The sequence below is a fragment of the Pongo abelii genome, chromosome 6 (genome assembly GCF_028885655.2).
Source record: "Pongo abelii isolate AG06213 chromosome 6, NHGRI_mPonAbe1-v2.0_pri, whole genome shotgun sequence".
Lineage (NCBI taxonomy): Eukaryota > Metazoa > Chordata > Mammalia > Primates > Hominidae > Pongo > Pongo abelii.
This window is the reverse complement of record NC_071991.2, coordinates 142,812,831-142,834,342: the sequence shown is the minus strand read 5'-3', so window position 1 is coordinate 142,834,342 and position 21,512 is coordinate 142,812,831. Positions and strand designations below refer to the sequence as shown.

The 21,512-nt window shown below is 37.6% G+C and overlaps 1 long non-coding RNA gene across 1 annotated transcript in view; it reads right to left on the bottom strand.

Moving 5' to 3' along the window:
- Positions 1–13,923, bottom strand: part of LOC129060511 (uncharacterized) — a 49,619-nt gene extending 35,696 nt beyond the window's left edge. Inside the window, exons 1-2 of the long non-coding RNA XR_008527298.2 lie at positions 13,426–13,923; positions 4,803–4,858 (exon numbers count right to left, since the gene is read on the bottom strand). This is a non-coding gene — a long non-coding RNA (uncharacterized LOC129060511). The remainder of the gene's footprint in view (positions 1–4,802; positions 4,859–13,425) is intronic.
- Between the last annotated feature and the right edge of the window lie 7,589 nt (positions 13,924–21,512).

The following is a 21,512-nucleotide window of genomic DNA, read 5'->3' as shown; positions in this document are numbered from 1 at the left end:
AATAATTTTAAAACCTCTGACTTAGTTCAATACAAGTTAATCATCCTTAACTTTAGCTGACAAACATGATAGAGAAAATTAAATGCATGCACACAGAAATATTTCTAATAGCAATTTGATCACTAGGTGAACAGTATTTATTAAAAATATTTTTAGGAAAATCAAACATTGTTAAAACACTTGTAATTAAATCATGTAGCCTGCACACCTTGCCTCTGGGCTTTATGAGTCACCACTAGCAAAATATTGCCTAGCAGAAGTACATATTACTTGGGGTGGCATGAATTGTTTTGTTATTATATGCATAAGATTTTTTTGTTTTTTTGAGACGGAGTCTCGCTCTGTCGCCCAGGCTGGAGTGCAGTGGCACAATCTCGGCTCACTGCAAGCTCCCCCTCCCGGGTTCATGCCATTCTCTTGCCTCAGCCTCCCAAGTTGCTGGGACTACAGGCGCCCGCCACCACGCCCGGCTAATTTTTGTATTTTTAGTAGAGACGGGGTTTCACCATGTTAGCCAGGATGGTCTGGATCTCCTGACCTTGTGATCCCCCCGCCTCGGCCTCCCAAAGTGCTGGGATTACAGGTGTGAGCCACTGTACCCGGCCATATGCATACGATTTTTAATGTACTTAAATTTAGACCACTTTCTAGAAATAGTTTGCATTTTCTTTACTTGTTGTAAATGTCTAAGTCCTTGGAGTCTATAATCGCACTGGATCTGTATTTGTGCTTTAATTATCTCTGGCTTTCCTTCAGTACTAAACTACTTTGTGCCCCTAAAAGCAAGAATAATTTTCTAAACAGAGAGAAAGAGAGAGGGATGTGGGGAAGGAAAAAACATGAAGCTGCAAATCAATTATGGACAGGGTACTGGAGTTGATAATATTTGTTCATGTTGGTAAATTTGGAATTCATAGGGAAAATTAAAAGAAATGCATATAGCAAAGAAGGCTATAGCATAGAAATTTGCTATTTACTTATAATAACAGAATACATCGTTATATCTAAGGAAAGAATTCGGTTTATTTCATTTAATGTTATTTGTTTAATGAGATTTTATATAGTATGTAGTTTCCTTAACACAAAACTTCAAATACATATAGACATTTACTCTCTCACTCAAATGGTGCTGCTAAGCTTGAACTATTGATCTATGGTGTTTTCACAACAGCTTTTGAGTTTACTGATAAAATTATAGTAAGCATTTAGATTTAGTGTCTACATTGTGAGAATAATAAAACATGAAGATACCTGTAAAATTCTTTTTATAAATGTCTTTCTCTTAATAAGACTAGACAGAGAAAACATTTCTGTACAGTGTCTAAATGCCTAACCACTTAGTTCTCCAAAGTCTGTTTTTAGGAATCTGACATGCTTTGAACATTATCTTTTAGTTCAGCATTTACTTGAATGCCTTGATTTTTACTTTATATACATGAGTTGAATTCCATGATTGGACTAATTTTTATACAGCATTATTTTATGATAGCAAGATTCTTTCTTCTTGTCCATTATCATCACAGTATTACTCTGTTGCTGGAATAAATATGGTGATTAATTTGCCTTTGACATATTTGGTTCCTCTTTATGTACAATGTTTAAGAGTTTAGTCACAAAGAGCTCTGACATCCTAAGAAAAAGCTATGCTAGAAACAAAAATTAATCCTAGTGACTAAGAGTCCTTAACAAAAAATAAATTACGTACGTTGTAGCATAAAAACAAATACCTGGCCGGGCACGGTGGCTCACGCCTGTAATTCCAACAGTTTGGGAGGCCGAGGGGCGGATCACGAGGTCAGGAGATCCAGACCATCCTGGCTAACACGGTGAAACCCCGTCTCTACTAAAAATACAAAAAATTAGCCGGGCGTGCTGGCGGGCGCCTGTAGTCCCAGCTACTTGGGAGGCTGAGGCAGGAGAATGGCGTGAACCCAGGGGGCGGAGCTTGCAGTGAGCTGAGATCGCGCCACTGCACTCCAGCCTGGGCGATAGCGCGAGACTCTCTCTCAAAAAAAAAAAAAAAAAAAAAAAAAGCAAATACCTAACACAGAGAATACTCTGATTTCTGGAACTGATAGAATACTATTTCAGCACACCAAAGCACTTGAAAAAACTCTTGGAAAACAATATATTGTCTCAAAGTTCTACCACAAGATGTCAAAAATAAGCTAAACGAAGTCAGATGTAAAAGCATTACAGGACAATTAATATAATACCCAACAGCAAAAAACTCCTGCATATATTCATCTAATTTCTCTCTAGTTTAATTCAAACAAACTTTTTTTCACTTCTTCCATCCTCTTCATTCTCAGAGTTTGCTTACTACTTCACTGTGAAAGTTGAAGCCATGACCACATTAACCTGCCAGCCGGTAGTATCAGTGTTCGTATTCTCTGCCTTCCCACCTATTGTACTAGATAAACGATGGTAGCCATTTCTTCCCCTGGGGTATTATATTCCATTCCTGTTACCTACTCATAGCAGTATTTATTCAATTATATGGCTCTCCATTTGTCTCGTGTATATATGTTCTGTGTATTTCGGATATAGAGATTAGATTCCCTCACCCACATCAGAGCAAAGTGAGCGTATAGTCATATTTGAACATCTTACTCCCGAGAACCAAATTGTCCTATGACAACCGTAATAAGAACCAAACTTGGCAAACATAATTGCAGAGTTTCACTTTAAGAAAACTCACAATAAAATAGAGGGAGCAAATGAAAAGTCTGTACTGTCAGACTTAAGTGTATTGTAAGAAGAAGAAAAATAAGGTGGGATAAACAAATCTGAACTGAGTTCCTGCTTTTCAGAACTAGTAGATATCTATAGGAAAATCCACGAATATTCAGAATTGAGGCTTGGTTAATCAGGAGTAGTGAGGGGTGGGGAGGGGGCAGAAAAGGCTCCAGAAATCCTTGAAAAGCATCCCAACTGCAGTAGGCAGAACTCCAAAATGGCTGCTAAAGTTGTCCTGCCCCAACCCGCAGAAACTGAATGTGACGAGATACTGTGCTGTCATTGGTCAGCCCTTCGGGTCTATAGAGAATTGGTTCCAGGACCCCCTGCAGATATCAAAATCCACAGACGTTCAAGTCTCAACTGTGGATCAAAACAATTAGATGGAAAAATTGGGGATCCAAAGTTAGTTGAATTACCAAATGTGGAACCATGAATCTGAAGGGCCTATTGCAATAAGAAATGTGTTTGATTTCTGTTCCCAGCTCCTGGCACAGACCTCCTAAAACCCTTGAAATTTCTTGAGTGATAGGACTCTCTTTTATTATTCTTCATGAGCCTCACTTGTTCACACCTGTGTTTATGCTCATGCACGGACTTAGGGTGGGAGTACCTAGATAGCTTCAGATGGGACCAGTCACCAGAAAGACCAACTAACTAGGTATTAAAACTTTCAGCCCCACCTACTGACTTTTGGGAAAAGGAGGGGGTGCTGCAGATTAAGCCTATGAAACTCTTGAACAATGAGGTTTGAAGAGCTCTCCAGTTGGTGAATACGCCTAGGTGCTGGGAGGGCAGTGTGCCCAAAGAGGGCATGAAAATTCTGTGTGCTTTCCACCATACCTCATCCTATTCGTCTCTTCCATTTGACTGTTCTTGTATCCTTTATAATTAACCCAGAAACTGACTTCCTGAGTTCTGTGAGACATTCCAGCAAATTATTCAACCTTAGGAGGAGGTCACGGAAATCCCCGATTTATAGCTGCTCACTTAGAAGTTGGGGAGGCCCAGGACTTGTGACTGGTGTCTGAAGTTGGTAGCAGTCTTGTGGGACTGAGTCCTTAAGCTGTGGGGCCTGTGATAACTCCTGGTAGGTAGTGTTGGCATCAGACTGAATTATTGAACACCCCGTGCTTGGAAAATCAGAGAATTATTGAACACCCCGTGCTTGGTTGTTGGTGTTGGAAAACGCTCCACAAGCATGGATATTTTAGATTATACAGCACTAGGGACTTCACAGATGCTGTGACACTGGCCTCTAGGAGCAGAGTGCAGGCCCTGGTGGAGAGCCAGGAAGAAAGCAGGACTTACTCCTACAACCACAAAGAACTAAGTCCCACCAACAATCTGAATGAACTTGGAAACAAATTCTCTCTCCAAGCCAGAAAGGAAGGTAGCTAGCCTCTCATCCACATCTGATTCTGATGATGTAGATGATGAGATGGTGATGAGATAATTAGAATTTTGAGCTGATAAGGTACAGATGAGATTTGTAACTCTGAAATAATGCTGTCATAAAATAAGACTTTTGAGAACCTTGGAAAGGGGTAAATGTATTTTGGTTTCAGGAGGGACATGATTCTTTGGGGATGAGAAGGCACATTGTGACAGCTAAAATTCTGAAGATGACACTTCCATGATTCCAGTTTTTCAAATATTAATTTAGTTACTGCTTTAAAGGGATTTTGCTGGTGTAAACTCCCAAATCAGTTGACTTGAGATATGGAAACTTTCAGGTGGGCCTGATCCAGTCAGATTAAAGCCCTTAAAAGCCAATAGCTTTCACCTTGGAAGGAGACAGAAGGCATCAGAGATTTGAAGTGTGGGAAGAACTTGGCACACTGGTGCTGTTTTGAAGATGAAGGGAGCACATGAGAAGGCAGCCTTTAGAAGCTGAGAGAGAGGCCTTTGGTCAACAGATGGTGAGGAAGGGGAACCTCATCTCTCGTGGCAAGGTCTAAATAAATTCTAAGGCCAGCATCCAAAATCCCAAGAGCAATATGCTAACCCCAGACCCCTTCCCCATCCACAAAAGAGCCTTAAGCAGTGGCCCACTCACTTACCCAGTCGTGATCCTGAAGGCAGCAGTAAAAAGGGTGAAACGCCAAAGACTCATAACCTAAAGAGAATGATAAACATAAAGGTAACTGCATAGGCCAGGCATGGTGGCTCATGCCTGTAATCCCAGCACTTTGGGAGGCCAAGACAGGTAGATCACTTTAGGTCAGGAGTTCAAGACAAGCCTGGCCAAAATGGCAAAACCACGTTTCTCCCCAAAAAAAATACAAAAATTAGCTGCACGTGGTGGTGCGTGCCTGTAATCCCAGCTACTTGGGAGGCTGAAGTGGAATAATAGCTCGAACCTGGGAGATGGAGGTTGCAGTGAGCCGAGATGGCGCCACTGCACTCCAGCCTGAGCAACACAATGAGACTCCAACTCAAAAACAAAAGCAAAAAACAAACAACCAAAAAGTAACTGCATAAAGACAACTCTGATAAAGAGTTAACTTAAGCTTTAAGTAGACTCTTTAGTCTAAAAAGAAACTTATTAACCCAGGAAACAGAGAACTTCATCAAGTATAAGTTTTCTTTTCATCCCGTAGAGAGGAGTTTCAACGATTGGAGATTATAAAATCTAGTTTGTTTGGCACAGCTGAGAACAAAGAGTGAATTTTTTACCTTGATATGTTAATATAGTATCAATTCATATATATAATTTACAAAAATTAAAACAAAATTAAAATTATGTTATAATGTACTGATTGGTAATTATCTTAAAAAGTTCTTACCTATATAAGTGATTTATGTAAATCAGTAAATAAAAATGTTTGAAATATTATATCATGCATATTGGTTAACATGTGACTAGGAGCAAAAACCAATAAATTGCACTTTAATGAAAAGTTCAAAACCTTGAAAACTGTTCTTGCCTTTATTTCTCTACCTCCAAATTGAGAAAAATATGACATGCCTATAGAGGTATGTAATGTGATAATGAAATAGGTTGTGTTTTATGAAGAGGTTGTAAAACCCATGAAAAGTTGCCCACAGCCAAAAGGAAATTAGGCCAAGAATAAAAAGCATATAGCTAGTGGAAAATAAGAATTTTAATAAAATTGAAAATGCAACCCATCTCCCTTTTATACTTCTCCAGGCTACCAATGTTCTCTCTGAGCTGTGTTTCATTGTTATAACATTGATAAATGTGAAGAAAGCAGATAAGAGTTTTGAGAGCTGGCAAAATAGTTTTGGATGTTGGGCCATCCGAAAACTAATACGGCAAAGTTCATTTCTAATATTTAATTTGGTTGCTATATTAATTGCATAATAAATTATATAATTTAAAATGAGGAATATTTTACATGGGAGTATTAAGATTAAAGAATTATTAATTTTTATATATAGTAAATGACTTAGAGATTTCTAATCCAGCCTTTCAATCACAGCCAAGGAAACAGAAGATTAGAAAGAGTAACAGTAATTGACATGTTTAAATAAAGTTGAAAATCTGAAATTTGAGTCTATTCCTCCTGATGCTGTCTTTGTGTGCTCCTCTCAGCCAGGTAAAATAACTAGTAACAGAGTGCACGTCTTAAAAGAAAAAGAAAATATTATAGTAACACTTACCTCTTTAAATTATTAATATTACCAAGATTACCAACAAAATCAGGTAGGGTAGTAAAAAAATTCCAGACAGGCTTTCTCTGTTCCTATCTCTAACAAAGGAAGGCATGAAGGAGGATAGTTAGGAGTCTAGTTAGTCCAGGGACGTTACAGCTGTATCTGAGTCAATCCAAATTAATGACAAACAGCTTAACCTTTCTCTAGGCTTGATTCACACTGAAATTTCCTTCTGCAGTGCTCAGTCGTCCTTGGTGTTCTCATGATGGAAAAGTGGTACTGACAGCTGAGACCTTCCAGGATAGGCACAAAACTGGGCAGAAGTGGGTGAGATCCTCAGAGCAAATGGTTCTCCCAGAACAGAAGCTCCATTTTCACGACACCTACCTGCATTCAGACACACTCACATAGGACACACCCCTTATGAGGAAATACTTAATTTTTAACTTAACTTTAGCTAGGTTTACAACAAAAGAGTCCTAATTTGTTGGTTAATTTCTGTGCCTAAAACTGTTTATTCATTCCCAATATTTGAAAACGGAATGGAGGAAGAGAATGAGGCCAAGAACAATCACTCCCTTGTAAACTCCTGACTTAATTTAGTCACCTTAATTGTACTTTGGCAACATTAACAAATACTGACTCCTATGATAGGATGAATAATTGGAAACACAGATTGAATGCATAACATGGTTTCTTCCTTCATTTACACAGTAATCTACACTGATACTAGGGGCAGAACTGGCAGAAGCATGTTCTACCGTGTTAAGCATTAAGTTAAATTGCAAAGACTGCAAGCCAAAAGGTATAATACACTCTGCTAGCAAAACAATGAAGAAAGTGAGGGCTAATTTCAAGGTTTTGCACAAGGAATAAAGGAATATTAAAATATAAGTAAAAACCACATTTTATTATAAACATTTTGGCCTTACAAATTGTGGAGTAACTAAAGCCAATGACTCACTTAAGTACACAAATCCATCAAAGAGTAAAATGCATTAGTGGCTGGGACATAATAAAATACATAAGTTTAAAGTATAACAATAATGTATTTAGTTTAGGTTGCTATATTTGAATCTACTCTGTTCCATACAGTCCTAGGGATTTCTATCTGTATAATATAGCCTAAATTAACACGTGGGCTTTGAAATGGTTAAGGCAGTATTCCATGGATAGTGGCATTGTGAATATATAATTAAAAGTTTTATAACCCAAGAAATGAGATCAAGAACCCATTATAAAAAGTGAAACTTTCCTCAAAGTGGCTGAAGCCTAGACAGATAGATGATAGATAGATAGATAGATAGATAGATAGATAGATAGAGTAGACAGAGGTATAAAATTGTGAGTATAAATGCAGAGTCTGATACTGGGGCTTAAAGTCTACAAGAAAAGTTTTGGAAAGGGAAAATGGATATAAGTAGATGGCTGAAGCCTAGACTGATAGATGATAGATAGTTAGATGATGATGATGATAGATAGATAGATAGATAGATAGATGGATAGATGGATGGATAAAATTGTGTGTGTAAATTCAGAGTCTGATACTGAGGCTTAAAGTCTACAAGAAAAGTTTTGGAAAGAGAAAATGGATATAAGTAGAGGACAGCAAGGACAACCTGAAACCACAACATAAGCCGGAACCCATAAGGATGGACTAAAACCTGTGTCTCAGTCTTGACGCCTGTGATCTAGACGGTGGGGGACATCTGAAAGCTAACATGGCAGAGTTAGATCATTTGTAATATTTACTTTAGTTGCCACATTAACTGCACAATAAATTATGTAATTATAAATGACTAATATTTTATGTGAGAGTATTAAGATAAAATCATTATTAATTTTTAGATATAGAAACTAACTTTGAAATCTCTAATCCAGCCCTTCAATTCAAAGCCATGAAAATAGAAGCTTCTTAGCAGAGGAAGCTGGTGTCCATCATGACCGAACTGAATGCACCTCTGGATCAGGTGGTGAAAATGCTGCAAAAAGATCTAAGTGGCGCATTTGTAGGACAGGTGACTTCCCCATTATGTGAGGTAGCAGGTAAAATGCAACAGGTGTATGTTACAAAAAGGCTGATACTTTAATTCCTTCCTCCAGACCTCATTTAGGAATCTATCTTAATACTTACTCTAACTGGAAACATACAGGAAAAGAAATAGGAAATAATTTCAATGACAGCAGCAACAAATGTGCAAGGGCTATATGAAAGAAATACAAAATTGTATTGAAGGACATTAAAGGAACATGAATAAATGATGAAATATAATAAGTTAGTGAATGGGAATACTCAACAGCATGATAAAAATTTTACCTGTTAATGAATTAAAGGAAAATCTCAATAGTACTTTTCATGTATTTAGAAAAATGAATTCAAAAGATCCTGTGTAATAACAAGAATCTAAATGTAGCCAAGACAATTATGGAAATGAAGAACAAAGGAAAAGCTACACTTCTAGATACGAAATTTGTCCTCAAGTATTTGTGATTAAAACTAGGCCTGAAATGATAATAATGTTTCTAAAGCTGCAAAATCTTGGTGTTATTATACATTCATATCGCTGGTAAGATATTAAAACACAGAGATAGGCAAATACATAGGTGGCAGCCTCTCAAAATGAAGGTAAACACAAAATTATTTCTTTTAGTCTATTTTATATCTAATACTTAAAATAACCTCAAGTATCCTATAATTAAGATATATCTTATATTAAAAGTTACCATATATTCTCAAAATAACTTGGTGGCAAATTAGTCAGATTACTACTCATCGATTTCACTTAAACTTTCAGTACTGAATTAAACTTTAAAAATCTTCTTCACTTTAAATATAACAGGACAGTTCTAGTAATGCAAACACTAATATCACTCTAACTTATACTGAATAATATTTAAGATTCCACTCTGATATAATCAGAGGTTGTTTAGCTTTCTTTGTTGGGATGTCATTGAATGCATCCTTTTCGTGGGAAGCAGGCTGGCAAAAATACCATCATTAAAATATTCACTATTTTTGAAAACCCTGTTACTCAAATGTTCTTATGCATTTGGGGATGGTAGTCATAATGGTGAGATTCATTCCATGTTGTTACATTTAACCAATGTTAATTCTTTATTACAGCGATATAGTATACCATTGTAAAAATATGCCATACATTGTTTAATCTTTCACCTATTTACGGACATTTGAATCACTCTCAGTTTGACAAGTGCAAATATCATGTAAGATAAGTAATATTTTATGTCTCGTGTCAATTTAAGTCATATAGTGTTCATTCTTCAGCCATTAGTTCATAAATGTATTATTAATCCTTTCTAATATTCTCATCAAGGAAGCGGCGAGAATAGTTTTTACAGCTTAATGGACATAAAATTAACTGCATATATATTGCGTGCTTTTTTTTTTTTTTTTTTTTTTTTTTGAGACAGAGTCTTGCTCTGTCCCCCAGGCTGGAGTGCAGTGGCGCAATCTCGGCTCACTGCAAGCTCCGCCTCCTGGGTTCATGCCATTCTCCTGCCTCAGCCTCCTCAGTAGCTGGAGTTAGGTGCCCGCCACCATGCCTGGCTAATTTTTTTGTATTTTTTAATAGAGACAGGGTTTCGCCGTATTAGCCAGGGTGGTCTGGATCTCCTGACCTCATGATCTACCCGCCTCGGCCTCCCAAAGTGCTGGGATTACAGGCGTGAGCCACCACGCCCGGCCTATTGCATGCTTTTTAAAATCAGTTTTTACACACACACACACACGCACACACACACAATAAAACCATCACAACAAAGTAACAAAAATATTTATTACCCCCAAAAGTTTACATGTATATCTTTGAAATCACTCATCCTCCCTCTTTACTCCTCACCACCATCCCCAGGGAATCTCGAATCTGTTTTTGGTCTCTATAGATTACTTTAAATTATGTAGAATTTTATATACATGAAATCATAGAGTATATCTTCTTTTTTATCTGGCTTATTTCATAAAAATTATTTTGAGATTCATTGATGTTGGTGCATACAAACAAAGTAAATTATTTATTGTGGCTGACTCATATACCATTACAAGAATATAACTATTTAATCATTCATCTACTGATGAGCATTTGGGTTGCTTGCAGACTGAGGCTAGTACAAATAAAATTTGTATGAACATTTGTGTACATATCTTTATGTGGAAACATGCTTTCATTACTCCTGGGTAAGTACCTAGGAGTGGAATGGCCAAGTCATGTTATTAGTTTGTGTATAAATGTTTTCTAAGATAGTTGTGCCTTTCTACATTCTCAGTAAGAAAATATAAAAGGACAAGTGGTTCCACATCCTTGCCCAAATTTTTTTGGTCAAGTTCCTAATTTTAGCCATTCTAGTGAGTATGTAATTATATCTCATTGTTGTTTTAATTTGCATTTCCCTGCTGTCTACTGATACTGCCCATCTTTTAATGTGCTTATCTTGAATTTGTGTATCTTTTATGGTTAAATGTCTATTCATATTTTTCCAATTTTCTTACTGAGTTACTTGCTAACATATTATAGGCTTCATCTTTAAATGTTTGACAGAAGTCACCCCTAAAGCTGCTTTTACCTGGAATTTTCTTTGTTTACAGATTCAATTTGTTTAGTAGGAAAAGCACTATAAAGTTATCTATTTTATGTATTATTTTGAGGAAGCTTTGGCAGTTTGTATCTTTCAAGACATTTTTATACTTCTTCTATTTGTAATATATTAGTATAAAGCTATCCACAATATTCCTTATTAGCCTATTAAACTCTATAGGCTCTGTACTAATTTCTCTTCTCTCATTCCTGATACTGGAAATTAGTTTCATGTCTTCCCTCCTCCCCAAATCAACTTGGCTAGAGGTTTCTTTTCAAAGACTTCATTTAGTCTTTAAGTATCTATCTTGTTTTTCTGATTTCTTATATCTGTTCTTGTCTTTCTTCTGCTTATTTGGGGTTTTAATTTGCCCTTCTTTTTCTAATTTTTTTAAAGTGGAGTTGAGATCATTAATTTCAGTCCTTTTCTGACTTTATATATTTATTTTTCATTGTTTTTTTTTATTATACTTTAAGTTCTAGAGTACATGTGCACAACATGCAGGTTTGTTGCCTATGTATACATGTGCCATGTTGGTGTGCTGCACCCATTAACTCATCATTTACATTAGGTATATCTCCTAATGCTATCCCTCCTCCCTCCCCCCACCCCACGACAGGCCCCGGTGTGGAAATTGCACTATAAGCACTGCCTTAGCTATAAATGATAATTTTTGATAGCTTCTGTTCTCATTTTCATTAAGTTCAAAGCGATTTTAAGTTTTTCCTTTTGATTTCTTCTTTGGCCCATGAATTGCTTAGACTTGTGCCACTTAGTTTTCACATATTTGCAGTTTTTCAGCTATCTTTTTATTATTTATTTTGAATTTTATTCCATTAAGATCTGAACACATATTTTGTATAAATTCAGCCCTTCTAGAATTTATTAAGATTTATTTTGTGGTCCAAAACTTGACTACCCTGATAAATGTTTCAACTGAAATTGAATATATGCCATGGTTGGGGAAAGTACTTTATAAATGTCAATTAAGTACAATAGAGTGATAATGTTTGAGCTTTCTCTATTTTTGCTTCACGCATTTTGAAAATCTATTGTTAGTTAAACATTCACGATGTATAATAGGCCATTCTTGCATCACTATAAAGAAACACCTGAAGCTGAATAATTTATAAAGAAAACAGGTTTGATTGGTTCATAGTTCTGCAGGCTGTACAGGAAGCATGGTGTCAGCATCCATGTAGAGGCTGTACAGGAAGCACGGTGTGGCTTCCATTGATGCCACAGGAAGCTTACAATTATGGTAGAAGGCAAAGGAGGAGCCAGTGTCTCATATGGTGAGAGTGGGAGCAATAAGAGACTGGTGAGGAGGTGCCACACACACTTTTAAACAATCAGAGCTTATGAGAAACAATCAGAGCTTATGAGAACTCACTCACTATTGGGAGGGCAGCACCAAATGAATGATGCTAAACCATTCATGAGAAATCTGACCCCATGATCCAATCACTTCCCACCAGGTCCCATCTCCCACACTGAGGATCACAATTCAACATGATTTTGAGGGGACAACATCCAAACTCGATCAGGATGCTTATGCTTTTTTGAAAAATTAACTCCTTTATCATTATGAAGTGACTCTCCTTATTGCTGGTAATATTCTTTCATGAAAAATCCACTTTTTCTTATATTCATATAGCTACATTTTAATCAGTGTTAAAATGACAATCTTCCATCCTTCTATGAGTAATGTATTTGTGTTTTTATATTTAAATCGGGTTTCTTTTAGTCAGCATATTCATAGATCTTGCTTTTTAATCTAACTAGTGTGGTTATTCTGCCTTTTAATTGGGGGAGGAAACATTTACATTTAATTTGTTTATATATGGTTAGATTTAAATTTATAATCTTGGTATTTGTTTTATCATTTTCCCATATGTTCTGTATTTATGTACTCTTCTGGTTTGAGTATTACTGGGGAGTCCATTTAATCTCCTTAATTGGCTTATTACCTAAAACAATTTAGTTTCTCTTTTTAGTGGTTGCTTTAATATTTTAGTACACACTTTAACTTACCACAGCCTATGTTTAAGTAATATGACACCACTCTATCTGAAAAAGATCGTTTAAGACTGTGCTTCCATATGCCCCTCTCCGTCTTGGTGCTATTGAAACCACCCCTATATACTTTATAAATTTAAGCAGGGAAGAAGCAAGAGGGAAAATAAAAACAAATCAAACTTGCAACACATTCAGCATTAATCATTAGGTTAGCTTACCCTCTGACCCTCTTCCTCATAGTTGTTTGCCTATTGTCCTGTAATTACGTAGACCCTGTTACAAGATTATAATTCCTCTTAACTGCTCCATAAATAACAACTTGAACATTATAAAATGTTAAATTTTCCATTTGAGATATTCTTTCAGGTCCTACCTACCCAAAAAATTACACCAGGTGGTCTGAAGGATCCCACTTACACCAGCTGGTCTGAAGGTCTCAAGAAACTGACTTACCAAGCAATGCAGTTTCCACATGCATTCGTGGTGATGTTGAGAGGTGACAGCGTGTTGGCAGCACTCAGCCCTCGCTCACTCTCGGTGTCTCCTCGGCCTTGACGCCCATTCTGGCCGCGCTTGAGGAGCCCTTCAGCCCGCCGCTGCACCGTGGGAGCCCTTCTCTAGGCTGGCCGAAGCCGGAGCCGGCTCCCTCAGCTTGCGGGGAGGTGTGGAGGGAGACGCACGGGCGGGAACCAGGGCTGCCCCGGGCTTGCCGGCCAGCTAGAGTTCCGGGTGGGCGCGGGCTTGGCGGTCCCCGCACTTGGAGCGGCCTGCCGGCCCTGCCGGCCCGGGCAGTGAGGGGATTAGCACCCGGGCCAGCAGCTGCAGAGGGTGCACGGGGTCCCCCAGCAGTGCTGGCCTACCGGCGCTGCGCTGAATTTCTCGCCGGGCCTTAGCTGCTTTCCCCGCGGGTCCGAGCTCGGGACCCGCAGCCCGCCATGCCTGATTCTCCCTCCCCCGCCGCCCCGCCCCCATCGCTGCCCTCCCCCCTATCCCTAACCCCCTCCCGCCCTCGCCATGGGCTCCTGCGCGGCCTGAGTCTCCCCGACTATCGCCGCCTCCTGCTCCACAGTGCCAGGTCCCATTCACCGCCCAAGGGCTGAGGAGTGCGGGCGCATGGGGCAGGACTGGCGGGCAGCTCCACCTGCGGCCCTGGTGCGAGATCCACTAGGTGAGGCCAGCGGGGCTCCAGAGTCTAGTGGTGACTTGGAGAACCTTTGTGTCTAGCTAAGGGATTGTGAGTGCACCAATCAGCACACTGTGTCTAGCTCAAGGGTTTGTGGATGCACCAATCAGCACTCTGTATCTAGCTAATCTGGTGGGGACTTGGAAAATCTTTATGGGATTCTAAGGGAGAATCTAAGGGATTGTGAGAATCTAAGGGAATCTAAGGGAGAATCTAACGGATTGTGATGAATCTAAGGAATCTAATGGAGAATCTAAGGGATTGTGAATGCACCAATTGGCACTCTGTATCTAGCTCAAGGTTCGTAAATGCACCAATCAGCGCTCTGTGTCTAGCTAATCAGGTGGGGACTTGGAGAATCTTTATGGCTAGCTAAGAGATTGTGAATGCACCAGTCGGCACTCTGTATCTAGCTCAAGAATTGTAAATGCACCAATCAGCACTCTGTGTCTAGCTCAGGGTTTGTAAATACACCAATCAACACTCTGTATCTGGATAATCTGGTGGGGACTTGGAGAACTTTTGTGTCTAGCTCAGGGATTGTAAACACGCCAATCAGCACCCTGTCAAAACGGACCAATCAGTTCTCTGTAAAATGGACCAATCAGCTCTCTGTAAAATGGACCAATCAGCAGGATGTGGGTGGGGCTAGATAAGGAAATAAAAGCAGGCTGCCTGAGCCAGCAGTGGTAACCTGCTGGGTTTGCTTGCAGGGCGTGGAAGCTGTGTACTTTTGCACTTTGCAATAAATCTTACTACTATTCACTTTTTGGGTCCATACTGCCTTTATGAGCTGTGACACTCACTGTCGAAGTCTGCAGTTTCACTCCTGAGCCAGCGAGACCACGAACCCACCAAAAGGAAAAAACTCCGAACACATCTGAACATCAGAAAGAACAAACTCCGGACACGCCGCCTTTAAGAATTGTAACACTCACTGCGAGGGTCCGTGGCTTCATTCCTGAAGTCAGTGAGACCAAGAACCCATCAATTCCAGACATAATGTCATCCCTTTCACAATTTCCAGTCAACAGCCCCAATTTTCCAGCCCCTTATCATCCACAATCTCCTTAAAAACTCCAGCTCAGAACTCCTCGAGGAAATGGATTTGAATGTTTCCTCCCATCTTCTTGTTTGGTACCGTGTGATCATGAACCTTTTTCTCTCCTGTAAACCCTGCTTTCTCAGTGTGATTGGTCTGTTACTACAGAGCAGGCATATGGATCTGTTGGTCCCATTATGCCATTATTATCATACTTATTGATACATACATTATAAACCCCATAATCCATTATTATCCTTATTTTAAACAGTTAATTATAGCATCTTGAATTTTTAAAAAATTCTTTTTAAGGAATATTATATTGGTCAGGGTTTTCTGGTAACAAAATCAGTAGAATACAGAATCAATATAATCTCTCTCTTTCTCTCTCATATATATATGAGAATCAATATAATCCATATAATATCTCATATATACACATGAGAGAGATGAGAAAGATTATATATGAGAGAGAGATTATGTTGATTCTGTATTTTATTGATTTTGTTTCCAGAAAGCCCTGACCGATATGATATGTATAAAAAGAAAATTTTTATTTTAAGATGATATAAAGATAATTAACTGTTTAAAATAAGAAAAATAATGGATTATGGGGTTTATAATGTGTGTATAAATAAGTAAGACAATAATAGTGTAATAGGACCAACAGATCCATATGCCATATATGTATACATGAAAGAGAGAGAGATTCTCCAATAGAATATATATGATTATGGAGAATTGACTTACACAATTGTGGAGACTAAGAAGTTCCATAGTCTGCCATCAGCAAGCTAGAGAACCAGGAAAGCAAGTGGCATAGTTCAGTCTGAATCCAAAAGCATGAGAACCAGGGGAGGCAATGCTATATCAGTCTGAGGGCAGGAGAAGACCAACTTCCCAGCTCAAACAGGCAGATAGGAGTGATGAATTCCCTGTTCCTCTGCCTTTTGTTCTATTCAGACCCTTCACAGATTGGATAATGCCCTTCCACAGTGGGGAGGGTTGTCTACCTTATGGAGTGCACCAATTTAAATAATAATCTCATCTGGAAATACTCTCAAAGAAATAATGTTTATCTATATATCTGGGTACCCCATGAACCAGTCAAGTGGATACATAGAATTAACCATCATACACATATCTACCATTTCTGACAACTTTCATTTCTTTATGTGGCTCCGTATTTCCATCTAATATAATTTTCCTTATGCTGAACAACTTTCTTCCACATTTCTTCTAGAGCAGGTTTAATGATAGTTAATCCTTTCAGCTTTTTTATGACTAAAAAGTTCCTTACTTCAGCTTTATTTTTGAATGATGTTTTAGTGCCTTTTCTTTGTTTTAGTCTCTTTTCTTTTTGTGTTTATGTTTAGATATTTGCTGTTCCTGACATATGGCTCATACTCTTTTTTTGTCTGTAGTATCTAATATGCTGTTATTCCCATGAATTATATTTTTACCTCTGACATTGTAGTTTTTATCTCTAGAAGCTTGATTTGAATCAATATATCATTCATATTTCTACTAAACAGGCATAACCTCTTTTTTCCTTTCTTACATATATGCCATAATAAGTATAACCGTTCTAATATGCATGTCTGTCAGTTCTATTATTTGTATTCCTTATGTGCCTATTTCTACTGATTGATTTTTCTCTTCATTATGGGTCATATTTTTCCGCTTTTTTGCATGCTGGCAACTTTGGATCAGATGTCAAACACTGTAAATTTTACATTTTTGTAACCTGTATGTTTTTAATGTTACTATAAATATTCTTGATTTTTATTCTGGGGTGTTTTGAAGTTATCTGGAAGCAGTTTTATCCGTTCGAGGCTTACTCTCATGTTCTTTTGGATGGGAACAAGCTTGACTTATTCAATAGCTAATTTTGCTCTACTGCTGAGAGGCAATATGCTTCTGTGTACTCTACCCAATGTCTCCTAATTACAAAATTACAATTTATTTATTAGACAGAGAACTATTCCCACGCTTTGTGATCTCTGTAAATTGTTTCCTCTAACTCTTTTGAGTGAACCTTCTGTCTCCTTAGGTAGCTGCCTCACATGCATTTATCAGTACTTAACTGAAGACTTGAAAGAAATCCTCTGCAAATGCCTCTCTCCCCCTCTCGCTCCTCTACCACCCCCTTTCTCTCCTTCTCTCTTTCATCTAGTATTCTGGTCTCTCCTTGTTCTCTCACTTTCTGTGTTTCTCCTCTCGCAGGGATCACTGTTCTTCCCTATGTGATGTTCAATGCCTGAAAATAATTGTTGCATATATTTTGTCTGATTTTTTAAATCATTTCAGGTGTAAGTCTGGTTCATGTTACTTCATCTTCCCAAGAGTATTTTAAAACTTTCATTATTATATTATTGCAAGGAACATTGGATTTAGGATCAGAATATCTAAATTCAAGATCTAATTTTATTCCAACCATCAATGTTCTGTTCCTGGCTTGCTTTTTCACTAATTACAGTTGACCTTTGAACGACATGGGGGATCAACCCCCAGTGCAGTTGAAAATCAGTGTATAACTTTTGGCTGCCCCAAACCTAAGCTAGAGAAAAGAAGATGATATTAAGAAAACCACAAGGAAGAAAAAATATATTTACCAGGTATACTAGTTCGTTTTCATGCTGCTGATAAAGACATACCTAACACGGGGAAGAAAAATAGACTAACAGTTCCACATGGCTGGGGAGGCCTCACAATCATGGCAGAAGGAAAAAGACACTTCTTTTTTTTTTTTATACTTTAAGTTTTAGGGTACATGTGCACAATGTGCAGGTTAGTTACATATGTATACATGTGCCATGTTGGTGTGCTGCACCGATTAACTCGTCATTTAACGTTAGGTATATCTCCTAATGCTATCCCTCCCTACTCCCCACACCCCACAACAGGCCCAGTGTGTGATGTTCCCCTTCCTGTTACATGGCTGCAGCAAGAGAGAATGAGAGAGAAGCGAAAGTAGAAACCCCTTATAAAACTATCAGATCTCATGAGACTTACTTACTGCCATGAGAACGATATGGGGGAAACCACCCCCATGATTCAATTATCTCCCAACGGGTCCCTCCCACAACACATGGGAATTATGGGAGCTACAAGATGAGATTTGGGTGGGGACACAGAGCCAACCATATCACTTGTATTAACAGGAAATGGATTATCATAAAATATTTCATCCTGCTGTCTTCATGTTGAGTAGAATGAGGAAAACAAGGAAGAGGAGGGGTTGATCTTGCTGATTCAGGGGTGACAGAGGTGGAAGATATCCATTTATAAGAGGCACAGTTAAAATACATGTTGTTCAAGGGTCAGCTGTACAGTAACTTTGACAAATATTTCAATAAAGCACTCTAAAACTATATTACCCATTTTACAATGTCAATATGGTTATGCATATTCTACTTGCTAGGTATTCTGTGGGGGAAAATGATCAACAAATTATGTAGAATTGTTTTGTAATTTTACAGCAGAATTATTTTTTCCAAAGTTACTGCCCTTTCTATGATTGTCCACTTTAATAAATATAAACTTTAGCAATAGATTATTTACAATAAAACATTCTAAATGCTAGCATGATTTTCCATATATTTTGTTATATTTTTCCCTCTTTATTTTCATTTTAAACTAAATATTATCAGTTCTGAATTACTTTCTAAGGATTTATATAACTTTTCATTTAAAAAATGACATGGTCTCCAGTTGTATTTAGATTTCGATCATAAAGAGCTAGGTAAATCAGTGTTTATTGGATAGGGCAGCTGTATATTATCACTAACCAAATAGGCAACCCTTAACTCTGCTTTATACTGAGAAGTGCTGTCAGCTGAAAAGTACTACAGAATGTTTAATAAGTTTTGTAGAATATGAACCAATTTTAGTCAACATGTTTATAAAGAAAACTTGGTAAACAAACAAAAAACTAAAACAAAACAAAACAAAAAACACGCAGACCCTAAATTTAGGATTAGAAATGACTTTACAAAAATAATACTGAAAGTATATGTTGATTAAACTTTGTTTTTAGTACTTTCTATGTCTTCTTACCTCCACTGGTGTCTTTTCCAGTATCCTCATTTTCTCTCCTATTCTCTCTGTGAAAATAGGAAAAGATTATTTAAAACATTTTTACTGAAGTATTGCTACAGATAAGTCATTTCAGAAGATAATGTAGCCTTTTTATTTTTGGTTTTATTATATTTGGGATTTCAGAAAATAACTTAGCCCTTATTTAATTTAGATCAGAGAAGTTGTGTTTAAAACAAATGCCCTGCAATGTTGTATCTAATTCTGATTCTTCTGTAACTTTCTGAATGAAGGTTTGGTGGTGGAAATTCAACAGTTATCAAGGGATTCTGGAATGTAAACAATGAGAAATTTCATTGAAATGTGATGTTTGGGAGTTTGCAAAACATAGGACTGGGAGTCAGGAAACAATTTTGAGACCTGATTCTGGCTCAGAGTCCCAACATCCTCTTTATAGCCTTGGATAAAAATTTCTCTGGATGTAGTTTCCTCATTTGCAAACCTAAAAATAGTTAAAAGTCAAGGGGTTATCTAGGACACTTGCCACAAAGATTCCATAGCGAAGAGGTTTGTGAATTCAAATATCTTAGTCAGTATCTTACAACAGTCCCCAGAAGAAGTAGCAACCTTCTAACTACAAACTTTTACTGATTTTCAAACAAAAAATCAAACCCCTTGAATATATTAAAAAATGTAAACAATTTATCTTTGTTCTTAATTTGAGTTTCTGGAAGAACTGACTCAATGAGACAGCATAAGGAAAAAAGAGAATTTGTTAAAATGAATTAGTTAAAGCCTAGATCAAAGTAATTAGTTGGAGATGCTATGCCATCTCTATTTCCACTGGAGTCATAACAAAAGTTTTCTGGTTACTAAGACTTCATGGGATCTAGTGACTTCTTCTCGGATAAGGGACAATTTAAAAATAGATCAATCTTAGACTTAATAAGAAATCTCCTTAAACATATTTGTAAGGTTTCTAAAGAAAATTTTGAAAAGTAAATTAAGTAAATTTTCCTTTTTTCTTTTTGAGATAGAGCCTTGCTCTGAGTGCAGTAGCATGATCTCAGCTCACTGCAACCTCTGCCTCCCGGGTTCAAGTGATTCTCTTGCCTCAGTCTCCCAAGTAGCTGGGACTACAGGCGTGCGCCACCACACATTGCTAATTTTATGTATGTTTGGTAGAGACGGGGTTTCACTATGTTGGCCAGGATGGTCTTGAACTCCTGACCTCGTGATCTGCCTGACTTGGCCTCCCAAAGTGCTGGGATTACAGGCATGAACCACTGCACCTGGCTGGAAAGTAAATTTTCAAATGGAGTTAATACCTTAGGTTAGAACTATATTATATTATTCTGTCTTTCATTAGGCAATAAACTAAAATAGTACTTTCTGATGACATTCTAATTTGCTTTTTATTGGCTGAGGCTAATTCCATTTATTTCTTGAAAAGGGAACATATAATAATAGATTTGAGGATTTTAAAAATGTTTTTGTATATATATAATCTCCTTTGTTGATACTTAAACTAATGGTTATTGATAAACTAATCCTTAACTATTTGCTAATGACGTGTTATAAACCATAAAGTAAGGTATCAATATGTGAAAATTGATCATACAGATTGCATCATTCTTGTCACACCCAACTAAAACAGAGTCAAAAGCCTGGGGGAAAAAGCACTTGGGGCACATGAATTTGCTCCAAGAATGTAATTCTCTGCAAGCCTGGCTGCTGAAGCTGCCTGCTGGAACCTGAAACCAGTTTTATATAGTGGCTGGGAAACAACCTGCTGCCACTCTAAGACTAGCTTTACCCACCACTGTCAGTTACCAGCCAGAACCTGCCAGCTTCACAAAACGTTACTAGCACCAATGAACTTTCTGGAATAATACCATGCAACATTTCTCCTTTCATTGTAAAATCTCTAAACTTCTCTTTGTTCTTTAGACATACTAAAGACCACCTGATCTGTGTGTTTGCTCTGAGTTGCAATTCTTGCTTCCCAAAGACATGTTTTAAAGTTTTCTTCTTTAAAGTTTTTAGAGATTCATCTCTATATTGTATTCAACTTCAATAAATGATATTCTAGTTTGTGCACAAAATTTCCTTTTCTGTGTGTTTTGTTTCTCCCTTAAAAAGTCTTTGTCAAACTATCAATCCCACACAAAATTCTATAATAATTTTTGGTGGTTGCAGAGCCTCCAGAACCTGATAGAGATTAACTCGTCACCAGTTTTCCAATAAAAAATGCAAGAGACATTTTGTTATTCTATT